This window comes from Catharus ustulatus, chromosome 9, assembly GCF_009819885.2.
Source record: "Catharus ustulatus isolate bCatUst1 chromosome 9, bCatUst1.pri.v2, whole genome shotgun sequence".
Classification (NCBI taxonomy): domain Eukaryota; kingdom Metazoa; phylum Chordata; class Aves; order Passeriformes; family Turdidae; genus Catharus; species Catharus ustulatus.
The window spans coordinates 12,024,543-12,052,075 of NC_046229.1; the positions used below are offsets into that span (position 1 = coordinate 12,024,543).

Here is a 27,533-nt window from a genome sequence, read left to right on the forward strand (position 1 = left end):
TCACATAAATAAACACAGACACACTCACACAACCCTAAACTGACTTAATTGACCATCAACAAGATTTTCTCAGCTCTCATTTTCACAGGAACAGGTAACCATGTCTAAACAAATGGGTTGAGGAGGCAGCATTAACTTTTATATCATGAAAATCTTCCAAGAGAAAGGCCTGTAAACCTACCAACATTTACAGAGTGTACACAAACACATGCTCACTTCAGAATGCTTCAGCTATAAGCAAAAAGAAACCAAAATGTCTGCAGGCACAAACTCAGTGACACCATCAAAATAAAAGGCATTTAATTTTTAGGATTTCTTGTTTTAGCAGGGCTTTTTACCCACAGAACTAGATCCTCACTGGAGCATGTAGGTTATTTTACAAGAGATCCAGACCCTCCTCTTCTTCACCAACAGTCCCATTCCTCCTCCTCTTTGAATACAGAACATGCAAAAGTTCCTTTAGTCTGCAAATTAAACAGCTACACACTGAGCTCAAATTGTTATTTCTGGTATTAATTTCTGTCTCCTGACAGATCCTGATAGGTGATGCAGGAAATTCGAGGTAACAAAGGCTTCTGTTTGCAGCAATAAAGGACTCTCAGCTAGGGGGGAATAAAGGGATCAGAATAAAAGGCGAATATATAGAGCCCACGCACACTACAGAATATCTGTGTTGAGTCCAGCAAGCAAAAAGTCTAGCAGATTCAAAGCAGCATTAAGAAGTGTTAATCCTTTTACCTCTGAGCTATTCATGAGCAATATGCAAAGCTGTTCTTATGGCGTCGCGTTTGCAATGCTCCAGTTATGCTTGCATCAGCATTTCCATTGTGAACCCTGCTTTCAGAGATCTTTTACTTTGCCAAGTTTTAGTCTGGAACAATTTTACGACAAGCCTGTGAGATTTTAGTCCAGGATTAGGATTTAAGTCTGGTGAAGAAACATTTGGACAAAATCTGCTTGGCTGTTTTATTTATTAGAGTGCAAAGTTAATCCTTCCAAGTTATTAGACCGGAAAAACTATAAATTTTTTTCCAGCTTAGAAAAAGAAAAGAGAAGATTTACTCTCCCCAAGAATTCCTTGTCCGCAAATCTCTACAGTCACAGAACAGATGAAGGTTACACACCACAAAACTAAGGTACAATTGAAACATGCCTTCCTTTGTCAGGTATTTTCTTTCCTTCACCAATGCAACATGGTGACCAGGAAGATGAGGAAGGAAGAAGCATCTCACTGTGGGCTGCAGATGGAAGAGGGACACAAGCCACAAGCTGCACACTAACAAGTGCAAGAAATACATTTCACACTCCAGAAATCATGCTACTTCCCTAAACAATATAAATCACAAACTATAAATATCACTACATACCATGCCAGGTAGATGATGTTCATCCACAGTGTTGGTGGGCACACAGTTATAGGTAACTTGTTATGCTACAAAAATTCACACAAAAATCAACATAGCATGCATTTTAAGAGATGAGCCATCTAGACCAGACAATGTTTGCAGTGTCCTTTCCATTTTCCTAAAGCTCAGTTCTCAAAACCTGGGACTTGCTGACATGGCTCAGTCACCTATCTTTCATTCTGTACCAGGCATGTCAGCCACACACCAGCACGCGTAACCCCCAGTCACACACAACCACCACGTTTTCGCAGGCTCTCAGCAGTGTGCAGGGCCAGGGCCACACTGTTCACACTGTCCCCCACACCGTGCTCCAGCCATGCTCCAACCTCTGCTCCACCAGCACAACCACACAGCCCAGCCAGCAGGAGCTCCAGGTCCTGCAAAACTTGACAACACGGACTGATGACTGCAGGAAAGCAGCTAAACAACAGCTGGAGTCCAGGGGAAAGCCCTGGTTAATTAAAACCAAGGCAACATTCCCAAATACTGTCCTTTTGTGAACTTTTCCAGATAGTACCCACCCCACACCCCCCCATACACATAATGGAATCAACACTCGGAGTTTCTTACTGAAAAGCCTACATGGTATGGTCCTGCATATATTATATGCATCTCCATCCAAGCAGAGAGCTGAATGTTTGCAGGCAATGAAGCTTGCTTCCATGCCAAAATCTCCCTTACAAACCAGGCTTCACAGCAAGACTCTTCCATGCCTAAACCACCTCTCCCACCTGGGCTGTACAACTATGCAAGCTGCCCATTGTAAACTGGATAAATTCTTTCAAGACAGAAATCCTTACCATGACTGCTGAAAGGTACAGATTAGCTAAAAGTAAAGGATGGAAAACACATTTATGAATGATAAAACATAAAATATAATCTTAATTTCAGGTATCTCACCTGATATGTTCTTCACCTTTTGACCAGACTTTGTATACCAAACACCTACTAAAAAATTACCACTCAGTATTTAATATCATTGACTTTAATAATATATGTATGTTTGGGTTTTTGGAAGAGTATCAGAATTAATTTCCTTCCCACAATTTACAGAAGCAGTTTGTATTTTTGTCTGCTTTCGGGTATTCTAGGTATTTTCTAGAGAAATGTGGTTTCTTATTGATCACTTGATACCAGTGAACATTAATTTGCTGCTAAAACTATGCTCCAGACTTCAATATGGCAAAACATCCACATAAATTGTATTGCCTTTTTGAGTGTGCGTACAGGTACATGTGTATGCACACATACTTTTCAATTTTAGTTCTACATCTGACACCAAGCATTATTTCCTTTCTTACTTTACTGATCTTTTTTCTTTTGACTTTTTCCAGTTGAATTTGGACAGACTCTCAGAGTCTCAGAGCTCAAAAGTACACAAGTGACTCTTAAAAGATTTAAGTGTTTCAAAGGGCTCACATGAAATGGACAAGGTTTATCTGTACATATTTTTCTATTGCTTAAACCTGATGGATTTAGCATAGATCTATCTACCAAACGCCAAAACACTCATCATCTTTCAAGAATAAGCTATTCATATAGAATAAAAAATGAACTTTCCATCATGTACAAGAAAAATAAATCTTCCATTGCTTAACTGTGTATGAATGAGGTCAGATGGAATTCACAATGTAAACCAGGGCAATACTGTTTTGTCTGCAGATGTAGAGTGAGCTACAGCTGATTTAACATTTCTACTAACTCTGAATCCAGGTGGTATACAAATACCTTCCTAAGTTCAGAAACCTGATTTGATTTTTTTTTTTTTTTAAAGTACTGGAAGCAAAAATACAGTGCTTGGAAAAAATAATTTATGTTTACAGGTCTTAAATCAAGGCACAATTTTCCACACAAAAATTACTCTGAGGTCAATTGCATTTAACTGTAAATTTCCTTTTTTTTCACTCTTATTGAACAAAAATTGACAATTTTCATTTCTTCTTAAAAGAGGGAAGCTGAGGTTCCAGGCTTCCTCTGGGGACAGCAGGTCAGTGCCACTGCAGTTTATGCATTCTCAGGTGCCAGAATCAATTCAGTCTTCTCCTATTAATCACAACCCTTTCTTTTGTCACTTCTATATTTTCATGACTGCATAGTGTTTTTTCTTGAAAGGAAAACCAACCACCAAAAGATGTTAACTATGAACAGTAGAATGCTCCCAGTCATTTTTAGTGTATAATGTCAGCCAGAAAATGTCTGGGGGTTGCATGCTGGCCCAAAGAAACCAGAAGTTTTTAACTCCAGGCTACCAAGCTCAGCACTTCACACACACATACACAAAAACCCCACAAAGCAAGAAAATTTTGTACATTCACTGTCATGCACAAGTGGGTACGATCATATAAAGTACTCCATGGGTAGGGACAAAGGGAGAAAATCTCCTCCCAAAAACGTAGCTCCAAAGCAGAATGACTGTAACTACCAAGCCCATGATGTGGTTTGAAGAATGGCTGAAGGACTAAAATAGTTAGCTATGCTACACGTCGACAAATATGTTCAGTACATTGCCACAGGGATTAGAATTTTGTCTGGCTGTATTAAGTATCTTATTTAATATAAAGACAGGAATAAACCTTGCAATTACATTTTCTGGGAGAGTCTACAAAATAGAAAGCTACCATCAGAGACTGTGAGACCATATATTAAGGCAGGAAAGAGAAAAAAATATCAGTTTCAACCATAAAAACACAAGTAGAAAAAAAATTAAGCCAACACATGTATCCAATAAAAGGTAGTAACCCAGAAAGCAGCAGAACTGAGAGAGTTGATAAAAATGAGAATTGCAATGAAATATATTATTACTAAATAAGACCACAACACTTAGCTATCAAAAGAAATCTGAGCTACAAAAGACAAGGCGAAGCAGTTCTACCCAACTACAAATGAATAAAAAACTGTAGACGTGGAAGAAGGTTTGTTGAAGGAAAGAATGCAAGAGAGAAAGCAAGGCATGAACATTAGGGAGAAGAAAAGAGCAAGAGTACCAATGTTCACAACAGGTCTGGGTGATGGGAGATGACAAAACAAGCGTGGTCCAAACAGCAGAACACTCACAGCACAACCACTCACCCAGAAGGGGTTCTTGTTGCTTAACACACACACAAATTCAGCAGCAACAGCCCACAAAGTACAGCAAACAGACCTATGAGAGCTCCTAAGAAGGGAAACTGTCCTGAACCAGCTCCCTGCCAACAAGTTATGGTGATGCAAGAAAACACAAGTTTTAGTGGTAAGTAATTACACAGCTCCGGCACACAGGTGAACTGGGAGCTACCATTCCAGGTGTCCATCACACCTAGAGTTTAGAGTCCTGGAGTTGCATTTCAGGAACAAGAGCCATGCATTTTAATACAACCTCATGATATCTACAAAACCTGGAAGTACAGAAGTACAGTCCTTCTCAAAGGCAAGGACAGAAGAACCAAGGTATGATCGGTGTGGGCTCCATCCCACAGGCAGGGAGACTACCAGATTTGTGTGTCAGTAGGAGAGGGGGAGAACACCCTGACAAGAATTAGAAAGCCAGTTACTGCCTGCAGGGAAAGATAAGAACAGCATAAAAGCCAAACGAGCTATTGCTTTGTGGCCATTACAAGGATAGTCTGGGCCATTAATAAATGATGAAGGAGGAGGTATTAAAACCCAAGTAGCTGGCTATACTCACTACCTTTTAAAAATCTAAAAGGGAAAATAAAGGAAAGGCTAAACAATTAGAATGTAATTATGAACTTACAAAACATTTTTATATATACCCACACACAGATACTTAGCTGTGACAAATACGAACAGTACCACAAAAACTCAAAATTTTAGACACCTTCAGTGAGAAACATACAAAAAATCCCAGAGAAATTGAAATTATGACAGATAGCTTTTCTCAGCAAGCACTCCTAGCAATACCCACTACTGCAGTTCCGTGCTTTTATCTGTATTACCTCAGTGAAGTACCAATTGATAGTCATTACAAATGGGCATTAATAATTACAAATAAATGCCTTAGGAAATGTAGATATGTGTATCAGAGCCACTCCTTGGAATAAATGAGACTATGGAGTTGATCCACTGAAGACAAATTAGCAAAGAAGCTTAGTAGATACAGCCACTAATTCCTCTACGGAATATCTACAGATGAAAAACATATTTAGACTTCAACTTCACAGAAGAAAAACACAAAGAAATTATCATACAAGGAAGCAAATTCTACTTCTCCAAAAAAAATAATTTTATTAAGAAAGGCGAAACCAAGCCCCTGAGACTCCTCAAAGATGATTATCTTCTCTCAACCAAAATGAGAAATGGGGCTTATAGAATATGTGCAAAACCTGATGCAGCCCATCACTTTTACAGAGAATTGTAGTTCACAGGGAGCACAGAGTGGAAAAAATATGTTTGGATGTCAGTAAACCACTTGACTGTATCATATTATACAGTTTCAAAATTATTTAAGAAACCAGTTTCGATGTGGACAGAACACTGTACAAAAAAACAAACTTCAAAGAAAATGAAAATCACATACCGAAACTTTGAGAGCATCTCTCAAGGATGCAAGGCATTTTCTTAGACATTCTTTTAAAAATCTTAGTTAATCATGCAGAACAGGAGTAAAACGTGTGTTCTTGAAATCTGTGGATGATACTAAATTTAGGAGCAGCAAGCCCCAGCGAGGATGGAGAAAGTTGAGAAACAGGCAATTAAAAATAAGGTTCTCCTTGGGAAAGTGCAGCGAAGACATCCAACAGCAAAATAATCTGAAAGAAATATTCAGTGGGAGTGACAAACTGAGGAGCCAAGAAATTCTTACAAGGTTTGCAGTGTGATCTGGTAGCAAGAAAGATTAATGAAACCTTGGTTACACATGCAAAAAAAAAAAAAAAAGCCACATCAAGCAAGCAGGATGCAATAGCTAAATATGCCCACTTTGGGTAGCAAGCAATATAATCAGCAAAGTCTGCAGTAATAAGATGAATGCAAATACCACTGGGATAAGACAAGCCTTATTTAGACTAGTATGTGGTAGTACAAGGACAAGTTTAAAAAGGAAAACGGGGGTTAGTGTCTGAAAGCTTTCTTCTAACAGCCTTTCTAAAGCCTCGATATTACTAACAGACTCACAAGAGAGACTTAAATGACCACTTAAGAAGAGTTCACTCCCACAAACGAGATTAGTAGCAGAAAGCTGAAGGGTCTCCCACAGAAAATACCATGAGCTTGTTCTGGAAATACCTTTGCACGGACCTGGCAAGGTTAGAATATATAGGTAATACAAAGCAACTCAATACTGGGCCAGACAATGAGTCCAGGTAGTTCTCAAGCTGGTTGAAGGTCATTAATTTCTCAGCATATGATTAAGTAAATATTTGCTTTCCTCTAAGCACAACTTTCATAACATAACAATATCAAGGAAGAGGAAAGTAAACCTTTTGTTTGCAGGAGACAGGAGCAGCAAACATACAGACAGTATTAAAATTTGACATTTTTATTTTTTTCTTTTTATGTCAACTGCTTTATCTTAACACAGCATGTATTACTAACTTTCTTTTGAAAAAGCAAAGCACAGGAGTGCAGCACCACTGCATGTCCCTCACCACTGGGACAGAGGCTGAAAAAACAAAAACACCAGGCACAAAACTCCATCCTCCTACAATGTCAAGGATCAGCCCCCTTCATGCAAAAATCCACGTGTTCTCCTTGAGCACTAATATATATCAATAAACATGAATGCCAAACCGGCCAAAACAGAAGAATATCACTCTAGCATTTAGTACAGGCAAGTCACAAGACTTTGGCTACCTAATTATAAACTTCACAGGGCAAGAGTTCTGGTTTGCTTTCACTGCTGCACACACAAACTTCAGTCAAGTGTTTTAAAGGAAAAATGCAATGTAACTAAAAGCTGAGTTGCAGCATCTGCTTTGCTTTCCCATTCTTTTCCACCGTGCTTAACTAGCCCAGCCATGTACAGCCAGCCCGTCTCCCACAGCACGGATCACTTCAGGAGCATGCATTATTCAGAGAACACTGCGAGTGCATTTAACACTGAGATTTTAGAACTCACTCACACTACAACTTTTAAACAACTTTGCCAAGTGATGTTTATTGAATACTCCTATTGTGACACAACAGAGGTTGGGCCATTGGTTTGGCACAGACAGTGCTGCAGTTCTGTGATCTTATAGCTGGTGCTTTTCTCAAATACAAGATGTTTTTCAGGTTACTTCTGCACAGAGAGACATGGAATGAACATAAGGATGGCAACGTTGCCAGAAATATTCCAATTTCCACTGAGAATTTTTTGGACGCCAATTCTAAATATATTATTCTCAACTGTGGATTAGACAAAATATTTTAAAGAAATACATATTCTCCCCAGCAATGTACCCATTTAAAGATCTATTTGCTGCTCTGCAATCACAAAAATGACAACTTTTTTTTTCATCAAACTTATCAACAGATGCAGGAAAGTTAAATCTGTACAACTCCATTTTGTCATTTGAGGACAAAGGACAGTAATTATCTGACACATGAGTTTTCAAGATGGACATAACAATGCATCAACCACAGGGATTCCAAGTCCAGTGTTTTCTCCTGTCCTTTCTATTCAATCACCACTTGCTCCAACAGCTTTTATCAGTGTAACTGCAACCTCAATTCTGCCTGGCACACTGAGTTTTTGCCATCACATTTCCCAAGGTTAAACTTCAAGGTTTAGAAACAGTTTTTTCCTCTGAGATGACCTTCAGCAATCGCCCCAGTTCTGAAAAATGAATGAAGTGTTCCCAAAACAAAGCAAATTTTAGTAGTAACCTGTAGCTAAAAAGAACACATAGGTACATGACCTGCTTTAGGGACAGAGACTACTAAAAATAGTCCTGTCTCGGCAAGACTTTGGGCAGACTTTTGGGATCATGGTAATTGGGTAATTCCTTCCAGATTAACTATATACAAGATTTCTGGTTACCGTTTAACATATTTTGGTTCAATGTTATGAAACCATCAAATAAGGTACCACAGGATATAGGATTGGTTTTAAGGGATCTGGCCTATGTCCACAGAAGTCAGTGGTAATCTCTGCACCAGCTCAGCAGAAATCACACCAGATATCAATATTAATCTAAATATTAAAATCCATTAGTTATATACTTCCAGATAAAAAGTCAATCAAATAGTCGACACAATGTGTCCATTTCCCAAGGGAAGGTTATGTCCTCCAACTCATTTTTACTTACATAGCAGTCTACAAAGTGCACTTTGCTGATCTCACAAAGGTGCACAAGATGCCCACAGTCAGAGGATGCTACAAGCAAGGCAGGATCAACGTTGAAGCCCACCAGCCACCACCAGCCTGTTACTGAGGCACTACAGGACTTGGAGAAAGATGCAGGAACCTCCAACAGAGGCTCAGCTCAGTTTAAGCTTCATCCTAGTGTTTTAACAGGGATTGCTCAAACAAAAGTCAAGTAGAGCCTTTAAATGCTATTGCAAATCCAGTACCAGTATAAATATCTAACCCTCTGAACTTCAAAAACTGACTTCCTGTACAAGTGCTTGCTACAGTCTTCCTGAACACATCACAAGAAGGATTTTTATCTCACCCATCTTGAACTGACCAATCCCAAAGTGTTTCAGATTTCCTTTTTATCTGACAACTGAAGAACAGTCTGCTGACCTAGATTCCCTAAATAATTTATTACATTCTAGACTTTTTATGGCCCTTCTGATTTGTCTTTTTTTGATCCAAGAGTTCAGCTTCTCTTTATGTGAAATCTTCCCACACACCAATGATCATTGTCCACCTTTCCAGCAACTCTTAATTCCTTTTGCAAAGTTCCCACATAAAATTCAAATAGTGTTTTATTATTTACTTATGGAATTTTACTGGAGTTTGAGATCTGAAGAACTTCTGTTTCATCTGAAGCATTTTGGCAAATCTGGAGGTATACCAAATAATATTTTTATTACTTTAAAAATTAGTAACATTGAACTATACTGAGTCAGTCTTCTGTATTGCTAAGATCAAAAACTTCCATTGGGAGCAGTTTCATATAGATTAAAATGCTTCACGTGGCTTAAGACAAGGTTATATTGTTGTCTTCAACACATTCACAAGCTTTTCAAGCACTATAAATATTTGCAACATGTTGTGAATAACGCAGATGCTGTTTTCAAAGCCAAAATAGAGAAATATACAACTGGGTAATGTTTCACTTTCCACAGTACTCTTTGCAGCAAATCACTGGCAGCTACAAACAGTCAGGACTGAGCAATACAGGTGGAAAGTGGTAGCTGTGAAATCCCATTTCAAGCACTGCCGCTCTAACTCCCTGGAGCAGGGAAAAGAGCAAACCTGGTGAAGAACCACTGAGTGAGAATGCACTTGCCAACCCAAGGGACCAGAGCTCTGTGCACCACGACAGCCAGCCTTGAGGTTCACCCACAGGGTCTGGTTGTCTGGCCAAGCAAAGCCCTCCTGAGACCCCAGACAGCTTCTTCTTTGAAGCACAAGGTGCACAAATGAAAACAGGTTGACTACCCTGTCCCAACAAAAGTCAGGCCTGGCCTCAAGGGGAGAGAGGCCTGGGACAAGCCGTCTGTAAAAAAGACTCTTCAGTTGGTGCAGACCGCTCCCAGCTAAGGAGTTATTTGCCTGAGCCCAGAACCTCCATGGGGTGACCCAGAGCACAACAAAAGTCACTCCCACCAGCACCAACAGTGCCTTTAACCATATCCAGTGGGAACTTAGGACAATGGACAGAGCACAGACCCACACAAGATTGCTGGCAGGCTCATAGCCACCACCAGGCAAACCGTCACCAAGCTAAAGGAAATGGCAGTTTCTTCCCTGCATCCAGGAAAAATGGGACTGAAGACCGTTAAACACGTTTGGAAAATGTCCAAAAAACCACAATGATCCTAAAAGAACAAAGATCTCATCAGATCTCTGTTCAAATCTGCCCTCAATAAAATGCTGTTAAAGGCTTGGATTTAATTGTTATTTCTGGCAGTGCACCAAAGAGTAAAATAAAGAGGTCTATCAGGCAGTGTGGAAGAAGTTACTGTATTGCAAATCACTCAACATACACCAGTTCCCTAAACGATGAAACAATCCAGGAGAAACCTCAGGCTAAAATCAAGTTGAGGACCCAAAACTGGTGAATAAGCACACCATGACTCCAGGCCACATCCCCTACAAAAAAAGCGGCTGTGGGAGAAATTTAGGGAGCAATTTTCCTTCAAGAAAAATGGTTGTCAGAGTCACAGTACAACCCACTCTCTTCACTAAATAGTTTAAATCTTGAAAGCTTTTGTGACTATGATCAAAATAATTCAAAAAACATGTGCATCAAGATGTTTTTATCTTCCACCATCCTAAATGCCTTTCCTTTTATGTAGCCTGTTTTACCTACCTTAATATCCACAATCCTAAAACATACACTCCTAAGCTAAACAAAATGGGCTACTTTTCTATAGATATTATCTACCATCACTCCTGCCTATATTTGTATTGATGCTTTCACAATCCATCATAAAAGTTATATATGTTTCTCCCATAATAGAACATTTTCCTCCATGAACTACACACGAATGGAATTAATCTTTAAAGAAGAAATTAGATTAAGACTTCAAGTGACATTTCAGCAAAGATTTTAAAAGCTAGGCCACCAGAAAAAAAAAAAAAGTTGAGGAAAATAAGTGAATTATTAAATAGCATCACCCTAGAAGGAGCTTTACTGCATAACTGTACTGAATAGAGAAGCTATTATGATCTTCAGCTAGTTAGACACACTGAATTAGCACTGCTTTAAAAATAAATTGTAGAGCCTCCTAAAAAATACAAAAATCTAAGTTTGTGAGAATCTAAAACACTACAGAAGTGTTGAAAAGTAGGCCACAGATATGCCTATTTACACAGCCTTGCAAAAGCAGGGAGATTTTCTAGTCCTGTATAAAGTGCTGCTGACCTGCCTGTACCGAAATGATAATGGAAAAAAAAAGTCTACATGACATTTTGCTGGCCTGTCCAAGAAAGAAAAATTATTTTGACATGTAGCTCTAGACAGAAGCAGTAGAGCAAATCTCTTTTGGAATAAGTAATGTAGAACAATCTAACTAGAAAGATGAAGATATTTGCAGAATAGTGGGAAGTTATTAATATTGTAATATATTTTTAAAAAGTAAATACATTTTTTCCATCAGTCTCAACTGTTAGTTCTCTCAGCAGAATTCAAACACAAATCTTTATCCTACACCATTACTGCTCACAGGTGTCTGTGACATTCACACGGTAACTTCAACTAAAAGCAGATCTCTTTCATTTTGGATAGCAGCCTTTTTTTGCTACTTATCCAATAACATAAAAGGTCCTGAAGATCACAGCCTTTTGGGGGGGTTCTGATGTCAAAAGGAGGAGGTATAAAGCATGATCCATCTGTTTTTAAAACAAGTAGGCACATTTGCAAACACTGCTCTTTTGCACACATTAATAATGTGTTAAGACTGTGATCAACATTTTGTACACAAAATCACTCATTCCAACAGAACAGAAAACAATCTACTTTCACAGAGGCAGAAAAACTAACTTTGTGCTATTCTCTGGGCAAGCAACATCTCCACACTGTCACTTGCAGACACTAAGGAAGAAGCTCTGCTTCTTAGAAAATTAGAAGATCTAATTCCCACCACCTTCCCTTTTTCAAGTTACTTTTGAAAAACTTCCTCAGTGCAAAAGTGATTAAATAACTTCCGGCCACCTGCACATTTAGATAGGCCCTCTTCACTCCAGAGCACCTCAAGGTTCCAGGGGCAGGTTACGACCCTTTTCATGTGTTCTGGAGAGGAAAAAGCGTCGCAGTCTCCACCACACTGTGGGAGGCAGATCCACCCTTCCATCAGCAGCAGTCTGGTTCTACAAGGGAGGTTACCACCACTGCAGAAAGGACTGCTCATGCCTGTTTGGGCACTGCTGCCAACTACCCATACTGGCATGGAGCCCTACTCAAGCACCATTTGTGATCTACTTAAGCTTGCTGAAAACTGGAAGAGTTGCAACAGAATTCAATACTTTTCTTTTGTGTTACTGAGCTGTAGCCTTCCACAAATTAGTTTAATAATCACCAAAGTCAGCATAATTATGGGAAGACTGGGCATATGGGAGATGGATGGGTTATGCCACATCCAAATTATCTCATGGCTTACTAATGGTAAAAAGGAAAATATCTTGCTGCCTTCTCTGGGGCTGTGCAGTTCCACCCCCTTCAGCATTTACTGCACCTCTGAACTGCTTTAATCCACTAACCAGCAGAAAGCTATTAAGCTCTTCCCCTTCTCCCTGAAGTTAATTTTTTGCTGCTTCAGTGAAATGGCACCGACACCAAAATAGCATAAACTAAGCCACAGCAACTGGGAGTGCAAATGGAAAATAGCAACTCCTCCTTTCTTGCGCTCAGCTTTTGCCAGCTGCAGCTTAACTATTCATTGCTATTGCTCAAGAAAATAAGTTCCACAGAAAAGGCTTTCCTGCAAAGGGCTTGTCCTATGTTAAGCAAACTGAGGACAAAGCAAACCAAGGACACAAAGTTCATAGAGTTCACAGCAAAGCACAGGACACAAACATAAAGATGCGATGGGTCACACCACAGGCCCTGTTAGCCCAGTACTCTGTCTCCAACACAGCCTCTAAGCACAGCGCTGGAAAAGAGCAACAACAGGATAAGCATATCTGCAGTTCCCCCCAAGCACATCTGAAGCCCTCAATGCTTTCACTGGAAGAGATTTTCTTAGACTTGCAGTTGCCCACCAAGTAGTCCCCTGAAGACCACTTCCAGGAGTCCTCCAAGCTTACCTGCCTGAAGAATGTGCAGAATAGTAATTTATGTAGTTGTCGAGACGGACACCACTGGCACCATCACCAGTCCCTTATTAAAAACTTTACATGCCTTCTCTAAGTGTATTTCTCTCAGGCAGCTTCACACAGCACTGACTCCTCTTCCCACCTGCTCTCTCCAGGTTTCCTTCTTCCTTCTACATGCCTGGCTAACCCCAAACCATCCCTTACCTGTCTGCCTAACCCTGTCTGTCCCTCACACAGCATCTTCTTACCTTGTCTGTCCCTTGCACAACCACATGTCCTTCCCTTCCTCCTCACAGCACAGCCAGAAGACCCCATCTCAAACTGCAGCATACTCTGATACTCCAACTCACTCTTAACCAGCTAACCCACTCATTTATAACACCCATCTTCATTGGACAAGAAAGGCTGTCTCCACTTCTCAGCAATCAGTACAGCTGTAATTCATTGAGGAAAATTGCCTTCTGCACTATCCTTACAAACTATCTTCCCACAGCACAATGTTCTGGGTGCATGAAGAATGACTTCCTCCTGCCAGGATGAACCTGACTCCTTCGAAGTTTGTCTGACTTTTTCTTGGCTCCTACACACTACAGATGAAATAGCCAAACTCTCTTCAAGCCAGATACAATTTCATGGACCTCTGTGACATCATTCCTGAGCCACACCTTTCCCAGTCACATGGAACATGTCAACAGAAGCCATTCCAGGTCTTTGACAGCTCATGTTGATTTTCCCCACAGTTCCTCTAGCTGCCCTACACCTTGATATGAAAGGGAGATGAAGTAGTATCTAACGCATGGACAAACCATAGATTTAGACAAGGCATAATAATATTCTGCATCCTATTCTTTACTTTTTTCATAGCATTTCATAAGACTTGATCTGCTCTCTTTAAGTACTTGATCTGCTCTCTCCTAAGCACAGAGCTGATGACTTGACAGAAGTACTGTGGGTCTCAAGATCCCACAAGCAGTGGCAATTAACCTGGAGTCCATAACTTGGTACAAAAGTTCAGACTACAAAAGTTCCTGCTACCAGTGCAAATAATTTCACATTTATCTATATCAAATGCAGATACTTCAATTTTACTCTTAAGCAATATCAGAAACCTAGAAAACTCGTCATAAATTTGTTGAGTTAAAATCTCCAAGTTATATGAATCACTGTAAATGAGACAGCAATAATAAGAAATCTACCAGGATAAAAAGCTGCTGAAGCACTCAACTGCAGTGAACATGCAGGACAGAGAAGTCCTACAAATAGGACTGCACATGTAACAAGGAGTTCCTTTAGGCTTTGATCTGCTAGTTATTTGAAACCACACAATAGCTGAATGAAAAAGGTACAAGATCCCAAAGGAATCAGATTCCCTGCTTCTCTGCAGCAAGCTTCTAAAATTCCCTTTTTATAACCACCTTCACCAAAATAAATAAATCACTTCTAAGTTAAAAAAAAAAAGTAAACCAAGGCATTTCCAGACAATTCCTTTCATGTCTTTCTACTGCCTCATCTAGAGTCACATGCTCAGTCCTGACCTTTCCAGATTCTCCTCTCTGCCTCACCACACTTATTCAGACTATCAAATTCATTTAGTGAAACCATCCTATCCTTTCACACTTGACTCTTTTCACAGACAAGCAGTTCATTTTCATGCAGACCCACTTTTAACTTCAAAAGGTTGCTTTGTATCTCAGCTTCTGATGTCCCTTGTTTAAAACACTTTCAAATAAGGATCTGAAAAGCATTGTAGCTGGGAACTCTCAGCTTCGTCTCTGTCCCTCCTCAAAAAAAAAAAAAAAAAAAAAAAAAAAAATCCACTGTTAAACAAAGTGAGAGGCCATGCATCCATCCAGGATTTCTGTAACTTGTCAGCAGCTCTCACAGTTCACCCATACACATCCAAGGTCACAGCCAGAGCTCAGAAAACTGAGCCTATAGCTGTGGTGGGTCTGGATCAGTCTCCTGGAATTACCTTGACAGTGACACCTGCTTTACCTTAGGCCTCCTGTGAAGTCATTCATTCCCACTTATCCATGGCTGGTTAGAACGAGCCAACCCTTCTGAGCAGTGTCAGAAGGCAGTGACAACCTGACAGACACCTGGAGTCATCCCCTCCAACCAAGGCAAGAGCACGAACCACATCACACCGTCAGCGGAGAAAGCCACTCTGCAAACACATTTGTTCCTCACGCCAATGCACATAGAAACAGCACTGCAAAACTGAGCTGTGCAAGTTATTTCACACCACGTCAAACAATTCCGCTTTCCTTTCCGATGGCGCAGACAACTCATTGCCCCAGGCGGGCAATGCCCCCTCTAATAGCAGAAGCCAACACTCACCACACAGCTGATACCAAACCACCAACGCTTGGGCCCATAAAGAGCACTTTTTACTCATTCTGAGATGCTTCAGCAATCATGCGAAAACAATTTAATTAACAAGATTATATGCAAACTCGTAAAGCAATTAAGTGAAAAGACAGGGTAGAAATTTTGCCAAACTTACATCTTTTAAGCGCACCTAGAAACCACATTTGTATCACAGCAAACTACCATAAAAACTAATGCAGTGGCTCTATTAATCACAGCATTTTTCACTTTGAGACCAAAAATACAGGAGAATACTTGTTCATAGCTCATTTCAGAACCATTTTCCACTTAAAATATTTATAACTCTGTAATTTCAGGTGAGAAAACCATACTGAAAAGAAGAGTACATTACACTACATTTCTCATTAATTTCCCTGTGAAACATCTGAGTCTCCAAAAATCTGACTTTTAAGTTAATTATGCACAATTTGGACACTCCAAAGTCAGGAATTCAGAGCTGAATACCGTCTAGTCACTCACAAAACCTTTATAATGAAAACACATTATAATAATACTCTTTTCTTGCTAGAACAGACAAAAAGGCACTATCATAATTTTTAAAACCACATATGAATCCCAAGGGGGTTTGTTTGAGTTTTTTTTGTACTAGGTTTTTCTCCCATAAAACTTACTAGGCCTATCGCTATCAGAACACCTTCAGCAATGCATCCAGAAATGCACTGAATTAAAATGCAGCAGCTGTTTCCTGCTTACTTTCCTCAAATTTTAAGTACAGGAATTTTACCTAGCTCTAATACAGAGAATTACCACAGATCTTTAGAAAAGGGGAAGACTGAGTGCTTCAGCATAAACATCTGCTCCCATCCCCTTGAATCTAAATGGAAACACAACGATTAAAAGCGTCACTGATTTTAAATAAATTTTACTTTCTTACATTAGACACTGCATCAAAACCACAGCAGTTAAAAAGTCAAACAATTTTCCAGCTGGCTGCTACATACATTGAAAAACAAGACCAGTTCAAGATAATAACACGTCCTTTGTATTAAAATACCGGTCAAGCTGCTGACTAGGAGACAAATGAGTTTTTAAACCATTAGTATACACTGACATAACATTAAAAACAGTTCCATGGAAGCAAATTTGGATAACCGCGATACGCCTCTTTCAGCACAATACTGCCCTTTGATTTTTTGAGAAGTTATTAAAATTGGACTATCTCAGCTTGCTGGAAATTCATTTATCCATTATTATAATATACAGTTAATGCAGGAGATTAGATTAGGTTTTGACAAGTCTTTTACACTTCTCAGGGCAGCATTGCTATTTCTGCCTAGGTTGGTAACTTTATCTACCAGCTAACCTTTATGGTGTTGACAATGTGCAATTAACAATTTTATCCCTTGCCCCAGTTCCCATCCTACTGCAGATGATGTGTTGCAGTGACATCCCAGCTCCTCCTGGCAGCCTGGTCCAGCAGCATCCCCAAAAGCACCCCCATGCCCCCACTCATGGCTCCCTTTCAAGATCTCACAAGACTTGGCAACGGCAGCAAAACAGAGCAGCCTGGAAATGGAGGAGGCCGTCACCTAATGAAACATGACTAACAGGACTGCTGACTGTCCAAATATTTAACTGCTCTCCAATGCTGTGGGTCAGATGGGTTAATCAAATAAACTTGCATATCCGGAGGGATTGCCCATTATTTGTATTTTCTTTAAGTCCCTACCTGACTTTAGAGTCTGCAAAACTACCAAGCTGTGAACAACTGTGAATATCTGCACATAAAACCTACAAAGAGACACCAGAGCTCTCCATCGTGAGCAGAAAACGTGGAAAAGTTCTTAAAAGAAAAAGTAGTTTTGCTGAATAATATGATAACTCTCTTCAGCAGACAAAAGCAGTGCATGCTGATGGGAGCTGACAACACCCACACTAGGTACCTGGAAATATAACCCATGTCACAGCACACAACTGTACTGCAAGTGGGACTCTAACACACATCTGCCAGACTTAACCATTAAAGTTCATCAGAACAAAGAAATGCCAACACGGATGGACAAAGTAGATGCAAAGTGTTTTCAGTGTTTGACAATGGAAATTAAAATAAATCTAGGATTAAAATATAGCTTAGTTTCACTGATTTCTAATAGCATTTGTCTCCATTCAACAAGAATTTATGCACCATTTCAACCTGATAAGAATTTAATTTTAGGTAATAAAGCTTTACAAATTGAATTCAAGGGGGAGAGGGGGGCATTTCCCAATTATTTCCAGAGCTCCACAACTACAGACTTCAACTAAAGGAACAGGGAAAGTTGTCACTATAAAAGCAGAGCTGACATGTGACCTCTGGATACAGTGGCACTAGCAAGCAGCTATAATAAAAATCAATAATAATTCCACACACTTCTGTTTTGAAAATAAAGCAATGAAATTCCCCCACACCCACCTGCCAAAGGGACACAACTCAGACCAACTTTGTCAAAGAGGATTTTTAAAGTCTTTCTACGGGCGTGTAATGGATTCCAAGACCGAACGTGCACTGAATGTTCAGTGAACCAAATAATTTTTAATAGATTCCTCAGGGGAGTTTTTTTATATTTTTAAATCAGTCTAAGACCTTGGAATGACAACCTGATTCAGAGGCAAAGAAAAGCTGTTCATGGCATGGGGTATTGTGTTTCTTCTGGGCTTTTCCTGGAAGAATAACAGTCGTGTCAGTTATGTGTACTTAATATGTACTTTAAAAATGTCTTCATTTCTACAAACCTTAAACTTTCTAAATTGCTTTTGAAAGCATATACTGAGGAATTTTAAAGTTCCTCCCTGCAGAAATACTACACAGCAACTACAGAAAGTTGATCTAACAGAAAGGTGGGAGGAACTGAAATCTGGAATAAAGCACTCACCTCCTTCAGCCACAGTTGCTAAGAGGTAGTTGATAGACAGCATTAACAAAACCATCAGGCCCATATATAAAAAACCCAAAAGTAGCACAAATTAGATAAGTTTTTCCATTTCAGATTAGTGACCCTCTCCAGGCCCCTCAAACTAATGCCCACCTGAACAGCACTGCCCCTACACCATGACGGTAGATTCAGCACGAGAAGTAACCATCCCTTGAAAGAGGGATTTTTTCCAGCTGTATGATTAAGTACGCAGGAAAACAAGACGAGGAGCCTCGAGCACTGCCGTTGTTCGTGCGATTTCAGCAGGATTAGGCAGAGCACGATGGAGGAAAAGCCTCAGACAATGAGTCCTTTCATACACCAGAAACAAAAACTACCGTTAATCACGCCCGCAATTCAGTTTCTTCCACTAATTCCTAATCAGACATCAACAAATAAAGCAAAACACTTATTCTTGTTTGAATTCTATGAAATAAAAACAAATGAAAGGAAGTGATCAACCCGTGCTGTAAAAATGCCATTGCCTCTGCACCTCCTGATGGACGGGGTGCTGAGACAGGCATGAATGGTTGGGGAAGGAGCTTTTCCATAAAGCCTCTCCATAGAGAAGTCCAGAGTAGAAGAGTGCTGCATTAACAAGCAGAAGAAACTTCAAAAATCAAGAGACAAACTCAGTCAAAACCCTCCTCTGTACAAAACAAGACCCTACACCACAGTCATTAGGAAAAAACATCTGGTGCACCACTTCGATTTTCTACATTAGTCACTGGACAGAAACAAAGCATCTTTTTTTTTTCCAAAAGCACCAAATAATTGCAAATCCACTTCTACACATAACCTATCATTTATCACCTCATCAGTGACTGCTTGAGCCTGACAGAATTAAGCACTCGAGTCAGGCATTTCTGTTAAAAGCAATAATTACATCGTTACCACAATATACAATAAAAATATAAACAAATCTGCCTAGCAATATTTTTATGCACTCTCACTGAAATATCACTAGACTCTAAACAGGCAACATTATAATAAAATAAAAAGAAAAACACACCACACCACCACCAAAAAAATTCACTTCCACCAAAGTACAGCTAATTCCAATTTAAAATTCTGCCTACAGGCAAAAATACATAAATGTTTAGCATTATAGTTTATTTTAATTAAAATTCAACTGTGCAACGAAAAAATCCAAGAGCCTGATAACTCTCTTCAGATCCTAAGAATGCCAATATTCCAGAGCTTACATTCCACTTGTAACCTACACAGTTATGTTAGCCACTCAAATGCCAAAGCCAGAATGTCTGCATTTCTTGTTGCATCTAAAACCAACACACAACTATTAGCTCAAAGAAAAACATGGGGGAAAACAAAAAAAAGGCAAAACAGGAACTCAGGAGATCCCTCACCTGCTCCTTCTACACAACATTTAGGAGCATCAAAAATGCACTGGTCCTCAAAGCTCAGCTCTTGAAAGTTTAATAGGGGGGAAAAAATACATCTCTTTAAGTCAAGCTTACATTTACAAATGCTTTCCAGCAATGTAACTGCTGTGTAATGTATTCTTTAACACTGTACAACTCATGGTGCCTGCCCTGAACACTCAATGATCTAAGCAAACAAAACACAATTCATGATTTCTAGTGTGCTAAAGATGTTTTTTGTCACTGCAGTCAAGTCGCTGATCCCAGCAACTCTGTGCAAGTCATTTTAAAACAAACGTCTGCCCATCTACCTTGATGGCTCTGGCCAAGGAAGAAACCTTTGATCACACTTCAGCAAAACACTGCTGTGTCCTAAAGGATGCCCAGCTTCCTGACAGCAGGATGGGGGATCACTGAAAGAGCATGACAGCCATGCAATGCTTCAGAACTCTTCTTTTTTATAATTAATTATGCTCCTTATTTCTTCCACAGGCATAAGAATGAGACTGGCACGGAGGTAAGTTGTAGCAGCACACTTTATTAATATCTTCTTTACAAAGAAGCTCCTTCAGGTAAGAACCACGGAAGAAGCCAAGCACGTTAACAGCAGTTATCAGCAAAGCAAAGACAGATGTTGGTTTTTTATCGTGGAGGTGCCCACGCCACATCTCCTGGGATTTCTCCTGGCCGCAGGTGAGAGGTGCCCCTAGCCAGGGAAATGAGCAGCAAAGACGGCAGAGCAAAGAGAGACGTTCACTGCCAGGAGGAGGCAACACCTCTGCGCTAAGGACAGCACCAGCATGGGGGCAAGGATAGCCCACACTCGCTCCAGACTCATCCAAGATCCAGCTCAGAGTGACAGAGACCTGCACTCTGCACCCACCCAAAAACAGCTGCTGAAATCACGGCCATGCTACAGGCTTCTGCAAGCTCTCCCTGTCTTGGCCTGGCCGAGTGAAGCAGGATCCAGCACGTACTGATCTGTGTTAAAATGAGCCCTCTGCAATGGGACAGACCCCAGGAAATCAGGCTAATTGACAGTCTATTCTAAAACGCCTTTTTTTTTTGGTTTTTTTTTTTTTTTCTGGAGCCAAAAGCTCAAATGAGTACATTTCCTTAGCCAAAAGCATTTAGTTTTACAGGATCCAAAGACATGGTAGAATCCAGAAAAAACAGGAACCAACAAGAGGTGTTACCCAGACTCCTATCTCACAAGCACACTAAAGGAGAAAAACTTCCCTGCAAAAGTTCATAATCCTACCTCTGTCAAGAGGCAGAATTGAAGCAGCAACACCATAAAATCTGCTGAAATACTTGTGTTCCTAAGTGTAATTCTTAAAATCTTCATTTTATTAATGGCAAGCTATTCACAAACAAGGTTATAGCAAGGAGACATTCAATATCTAAAATTCATGTTCAAAAATACATGCTTTATCCTGAGGTTAAGTACAAGTTTACAAGTACTTTTTTTTTCACCACATAACACAGGCGTTAGCATACACAGACTGTAAAGGAATTTTGGTGGTGCCAAAGCAGTCTCAACAAAACCATTGAGAATATATATTACAAAATTATTTCCACGCCTTCTAGTTCATAGGTTTAAGAGGCCAATTTTCTTTGTTTATGGTAATTATGTTTCATATTTCACTGAACTTTGACATGATAAATGCATTATTGGATTTTGTGTGCGTCTTTAGTCAATTTATGTAATCTTGTAAATTTTGTAGTACAAGTAGTTAAAATACAATGGACAGTACATTCATAAATTACAGATTTTTCCTTAAGGTAAGAGAATTATTATTGATTCTGCAACAACCAAACCTTAGATCAAATTTGGTGAAAACAAATGTTACTTAACAAGATATAAGCAAACATAACTCCTTTGCATTTGAAGAACATAGAAGTTTGTCAAAAGGAAACAACTCCATTTAAAAAAAAAGGTCACTTTTTTCTCCTTTGCTCCCATCTCACATCTTTGAAGTATACAGCACCTCAACACATTCTTAATTCACTGGGTCAAAAAGGTTCCTTTGCCACTTCTGTGGTTATTCTTCAAGACAAAAGATCAGAAGCACAGCATTTGCCAGATAATTTTTTTTAAATATGTAGCCTAAAATCTAAACACTATACTAGCCTGTTTCATACTTCTCAGATCAAATTTATCTTCCCAATTAACCATCCTATCAAAATACATCTAGGGAGAAGAAAAATCTAACACATTGATATAACAATTACCAAAACTCCTCCAGAAAAACAGATGCAGATCATCCCACTTCTTTACCTACTCAGAAAACTCTCTGGAAAAATGATGACTTTTCCAAAACACTGTAGATCTAATTTTTTGAGGAAATCTAACAAAAGAATCAAGTACCATCCCATGAATAACTTCCTGCTCCTACAGAGAGAAAAGATATTACAAAGCTCAAGTGCCTGGCTGCCTTTAGCAGCAAGGATGACACATGATAGAAGAATCCATACACAGGAGGGATAGAAAAGCAACCCTGCTCTGTGGATCCCATAAAATAGAACAGATGTTATTCTTTGTATAAACACATGCAATTCAGTGTTAAACACAGCACTTGCAGGAGGGAAAAAGGCGAAAAAAAAAAGGGAGGGAGGTCTATGAAGCCAATGGATAATTCCTCACCATGGTCAAGCACATGCATGCTCTGTTTGGTTTCGAGTGATGAGCAGATTTCCAGCACTGCTTTTGAAAGAACAATGCCACATGCCTGGCCTTCATGCTTTTTCTCCGTTCAATTTCATGTGACAACTCCAAAGCATAAACTTCTTGTGCCAACCTAAATAATTCCTCTTTCTCAGTATCACTGGAAGAAAGTACTTACCCACTTGCCAGCTGCAGCTGAAATTCTGTGCCAAGAAATAAATGTCTTTTGGACAGGTTGTAAACTGGAAGCTTCTACGCCTGCTAAAGGACAAGAATGAGAATGGGACCATCCTATTCCTTCCCAGATTAATGGTATTGCTCTATTTCAGCTGCACAGAGGATTGCACTTGATTAAAGCATCTAAACAGAGTACTTCCTCTGAGTACAGTGCCCAGATCTTAGGAGCTACTTTTGTCAATTTTGATCTCAACCAGGCGTTTTATAAACATTACTTCCATCCTCTGCTCCAAAAACCCTAACTTATCTCTGTATTTCCTACCTTTATTCTAAAGTTCTCAGATAATAGAGTCCTTGAAGGAGCAAGACCTGTTCCACCCCTTTTTTCTGCTAAGGCACAGGTGTATAAACATTGTGTGCACACTGACATTAAACAGCAAGTGCTCCAGCTTCCCCTACTTGGCCTCCTTTCACAGTCCCAGGAGACTCCAGCCTTTCTACAGACAGCAAACGCTTGCAGGCACTGGTCACTAAGCTCTCACGTTCAACATAAGGCAAAGACCAAGGCATCTTTCCCACTGCCCAGAAAGACGATGATTAACAGAGAGCAGGAGGAGACAGGCTTTGTGGCAGAATAGTTAAATTAGAAATTACAAGAAGAGATTGTGAATTAGTTTAAAGTCCTCTATCTCGGACCAAGTCAATACTGGCTTTTTCTTCCTCCTAGTGTTCACTGCTTACTGAGTTCCTTAGCTTTGCAGGCTGGAATTCTCTCACATTTCAACAGGTGCCCCAGCATCCGCAGGTGATACACACACATACACGTGTGACACACAGGGTAGCAGCACACAACCCTGATACCTACACTCCACCCTTCCTTGTCCTTCTCCCAGCTCACTCAGGCTTCCCAAGCACAGCATGTTACTGCCTGTTAACATATTCTGGTTTTTTAGGGGGGCTCTCCAAAGCTCTGCGAAGCTTCTCACAATGACAGTGTCAAAAGCATGAATAAAACCTGTGTTGTTGCAGTGGAAAGTGGCTTGTCCCTCTAATCTACAACCATGGGCCCCTTCCCCATGCTGACCATTATAACATTTTAATTTTGGCAGTGGCCTGAATTTTACGTTCACAAAAATGCTGCCAAAATGCCAGTTAAAAAATTCAACTAATATGAATATGTAAAGATGAACATGTATACTGCTAAAAAGTCAAGTACACTCTCCCATAGAAAACAAAAATAGAACCAACCTTACTAAATGCACATAAACAAATGATGATGAGGTACATTAAAGGAAATATACGTCTCAAAATAAGCATCAGTGCCATGAGCTTCATTTTAATGTAAGAGTAGTTACATCCATCACCTTCACAAACAGAACCAAGTAGTGCTTGTTCCCCTTGCTCATTAGAGCCCTGCAACTGGTACCTCCTGTATGCCCACATGCACCATTTCATTAAGCTCACTTGACATTAGATGAAGAAAGAGTACAAGAAAATTGCATATTCCCTGCCTAAAGTAAACTTGTCATTTAAACCTTGTGTATAGATAGAATTTGATATAGCACTGGCGCAGTGAGTCATTCGTCAGTTTTAGAGTTTGTACGACAGTATTCTTACATATGTTTTGCAATACTTTCCAGTTCACTACCACCCCATGTAATTACAAGTTTTTACTGGAAATGAAGCATATATTTTGAGTTTGAACACTGCACTAAGATATGCAGAAACAACGTTTACTTTTATGGTCAGATTTTGAGCAGAAGTAAATCTGCTGAAGGAACCCTCACACACTGGGTGAAAGATTAAAGTCAAAGTATTGCTTTTAAAAATGATGGAGAGCATCACAAGTATTTCTCAATGAATTACTCCAAACATAAACATAAGCAAGTCTCCTGTCAGTTTCCTTCAAAAGCTGTTTCTCAGCTATGTAAGTTAAAACTGCATTCATTCAGAATACTATATAAAACAGCCAACAGCTACTACAAGTGCTTTACTTGAAAATAATAGATTATTTCACATCCTTCTGTACTGGGGCAAGATACCACATTAAAAATTTTCCCTACTGTCTTTACCTTCACCTTTTAAGTTGCAAAACAGACACGAGTAATTTAACTCTCAACCGTGGTTTCTAAGAAGCACTAAAACCCACTGAAACAGAAAGATTTGTCCTGATTAATACTACTAACAAGATCAGCTCAGACTCACAGTATCATGTGGTGGCATCCAGCTCACTCCAATGCTTCACAGGAAGTTTGCAATCCTTCAACAGGCACAAGTCCCACTTTTAATTTGCACACAGCCACAGGTTTACTGTTCAGGTAAGCTTCTTCAGTCTCTTAAAGCTGGTTATTATTAGTATTCCTTTCCACTATCTAAATTCACATCAAATGGATCTAACTGAATTGTACATCTCCTGCTAGCTGATAAAAAGCTAGAGAGAAAAAGCACCCTTTGCCCAATTAGAGTCACCTGGTTAAGATTCAAGAACGGGCAGCAACAACTCAAGGTTTTTTTCCTCCCAACTGCATATACTATGACCTACAAGAAACATTTTCTGCTTAAAAGTAATGCTTAAATGGAGATCTATGGCTGAACATTATCACAAGGATTGCACTTACTTGACAGTCTGCTATTAGCCAACTCCATTATCGCTATTTGCAGTTTTTAAATGTACAGATTCAGAAGTAACTGTACAAAGCCTCCATTACAAGTGGATTTATGAAAAGCCACAGCAATAATCATCTTCATTAGGCATATCTTCCCACAGCCCTGCATTATGTGGACACAAAGAGGAAAACATTTCTTCTCCGTTACCCACAAGCTTAGATCTTTCTCTTTATAATCACAAGCTTTGACTGTCTTCTCTGCTTTCGCCAATGACAATTATCTCACATTCCCAAAAGCAGGTGACTTAGTTTAAAAAAATAAAATTAATAATACCTGCATACCTTTCAACCCACAACCAGTATACAACCTAGGACACTGCACGCAGCTTCTACTTTGGTTTTCCAGAAACTGACACTTTCATGGGCAACATGAACGAGAATAAAATGTTGTCTGTGGCTTCTACTATTTTGCTAATGGCCCCAACCAGCAGCCAAGACACACTCATGTACACACACATGCAAAGAAAAGGGCTGATGGCAATATTTGTAATTAAACTGAATATAAAAATCTCTTGATCTGAAGTTAACTTTTTGGCCATAACCTGTTTTAACGCCTTCACACACGTGGCCATGTTGCATCCTATTTCAAAAGCTAGATGTAGGCTAAGAAATTTGCACATTAAGATGGTTGGTTAGAGGCACAAATTGCAAATTTAAATAATTCAACACTGTCACCCACCACACATTCAGATCACAAACCGGCTGCTTTGCCACACAGATTTTACTCTCTGCTTTCGAAGTTCAGATTGCTGATCATGCGCTTCACAGTACGGATATCTATTACTCCTACTCCTCCTCAGCCTCACAGCAAACCACCACAGAAGAAATAATAAAGTCAGGATTAAAGTACAGTTGTTCCTTCCATAAAACCAACCTCGTGAGCCACACATTTCCTGTATCATCATAATGAATGCAATGGACTTTATTTAAAAATCTGCTTTCAAAGCCTAACAGGCAGTCTTGGAACGATCACCCAGCAACCAGAAACGGAGATAAGTCACTTGCAACACAGAACCTTAGTAATCTTAAATTAAATTTGTCATTTCCCTAGCATTTACCTTGAAAAATGAACAAAGGTGGTTACAGAAGCAGCATAAGGAAACTGCTCACTGCCCCTGCACAAGTGAGCCGCCTTCAGAGATCTCTAAACCAACAAATATTCAACTGAAGCTTTGATTATCCAGTTATCGGCAGCCCAAATCACTTTTTACAGCTCAGCTCTAAACTTGACAAGAGAATATTGTATTTGATACTGACAACACGGCTTCATTTGGTTACACATGAAATTAACACGAAACTCCAAAACGCTCCGGCACAGCTGCCCCAGTCAGTCTCCTGGAAACAGAGCACATCTTTCCCACACAAGAGGTTCGCGGGAACAGACCTCGAAGAGCGCGGAAACACTTTCTTTCATTTAATTTAATTTACGCCAGCTATTTGAACTGCTTCAAGTTGGGTCTTAACAGTTTGTGGGCGCAGAAATCACCGCGAAGGCAAACGCACCCGCCCCCTGCCTTCGCCTCCCGCTCGCCCCGGGCTGCCTGCGCCCACCCCGCGCCGCTCCACGCGAGCCCGCCCGCCCCCCCGGGCGTCCCGCGGGGGAGCGCAGCCGCCCCACCGGCACCCCCGACCGGGCAGGCGGCACAACAGGTTGCGGAGGCGGCTGCGGGGCAGGAGCTGGCCCCGCGGAGGCTGCAGCCGCACTCCCTAGGGAGGGCGAACGGGGGAGACCGGGATGAACGCCTCCACCCCCAACTCCCGTCTGGGGAACCAGCACCCCGGGAGCAGAGCCGGAGCTCCTGCCCGCTCCCGCCGGGGACCCTTTGTTCTCGCCACCCAAGACGCCGCCGCCCGGCAGCCCCGCGCTCTCCCAGGCGGCGGCTCGCCCCACCGGGGGGGAAAGGCGCGGTCTGCCGCCCCCCGCTGCAGCGCCCTCCCTCGCTCCCTCCTCCCGCCGCAGAAACGGCCGGCGCCAGCCGCGTGAAACGCTCCGGGCCACTGCCGATGGCCCCGCGCCTCGCACACGGCACAGCCACCCCGCCCGGGACGCCCCGCGGCGCTCAGCGCTGCGCCCCGCGGGGCGCGACCCCTCTCCCCCGAGCCC

At 40.6% G+C, this 27,533-nt stretch overlaps 1 protein-coding gene across 19 annotated transcripts in view; it reads right to left on the reverse strand.

Moving 5' to 3' along the window:
* Positions 1-27,533, reverse strand: part of PTPRF (protein tyrosine phosphatase receptor type F) — a 378,262-nt gene that overhangs the window by 350,055 nt on the left and 674 nt on the right. The gene's annotated exons all lie outside the window — the stretch shown is intronic.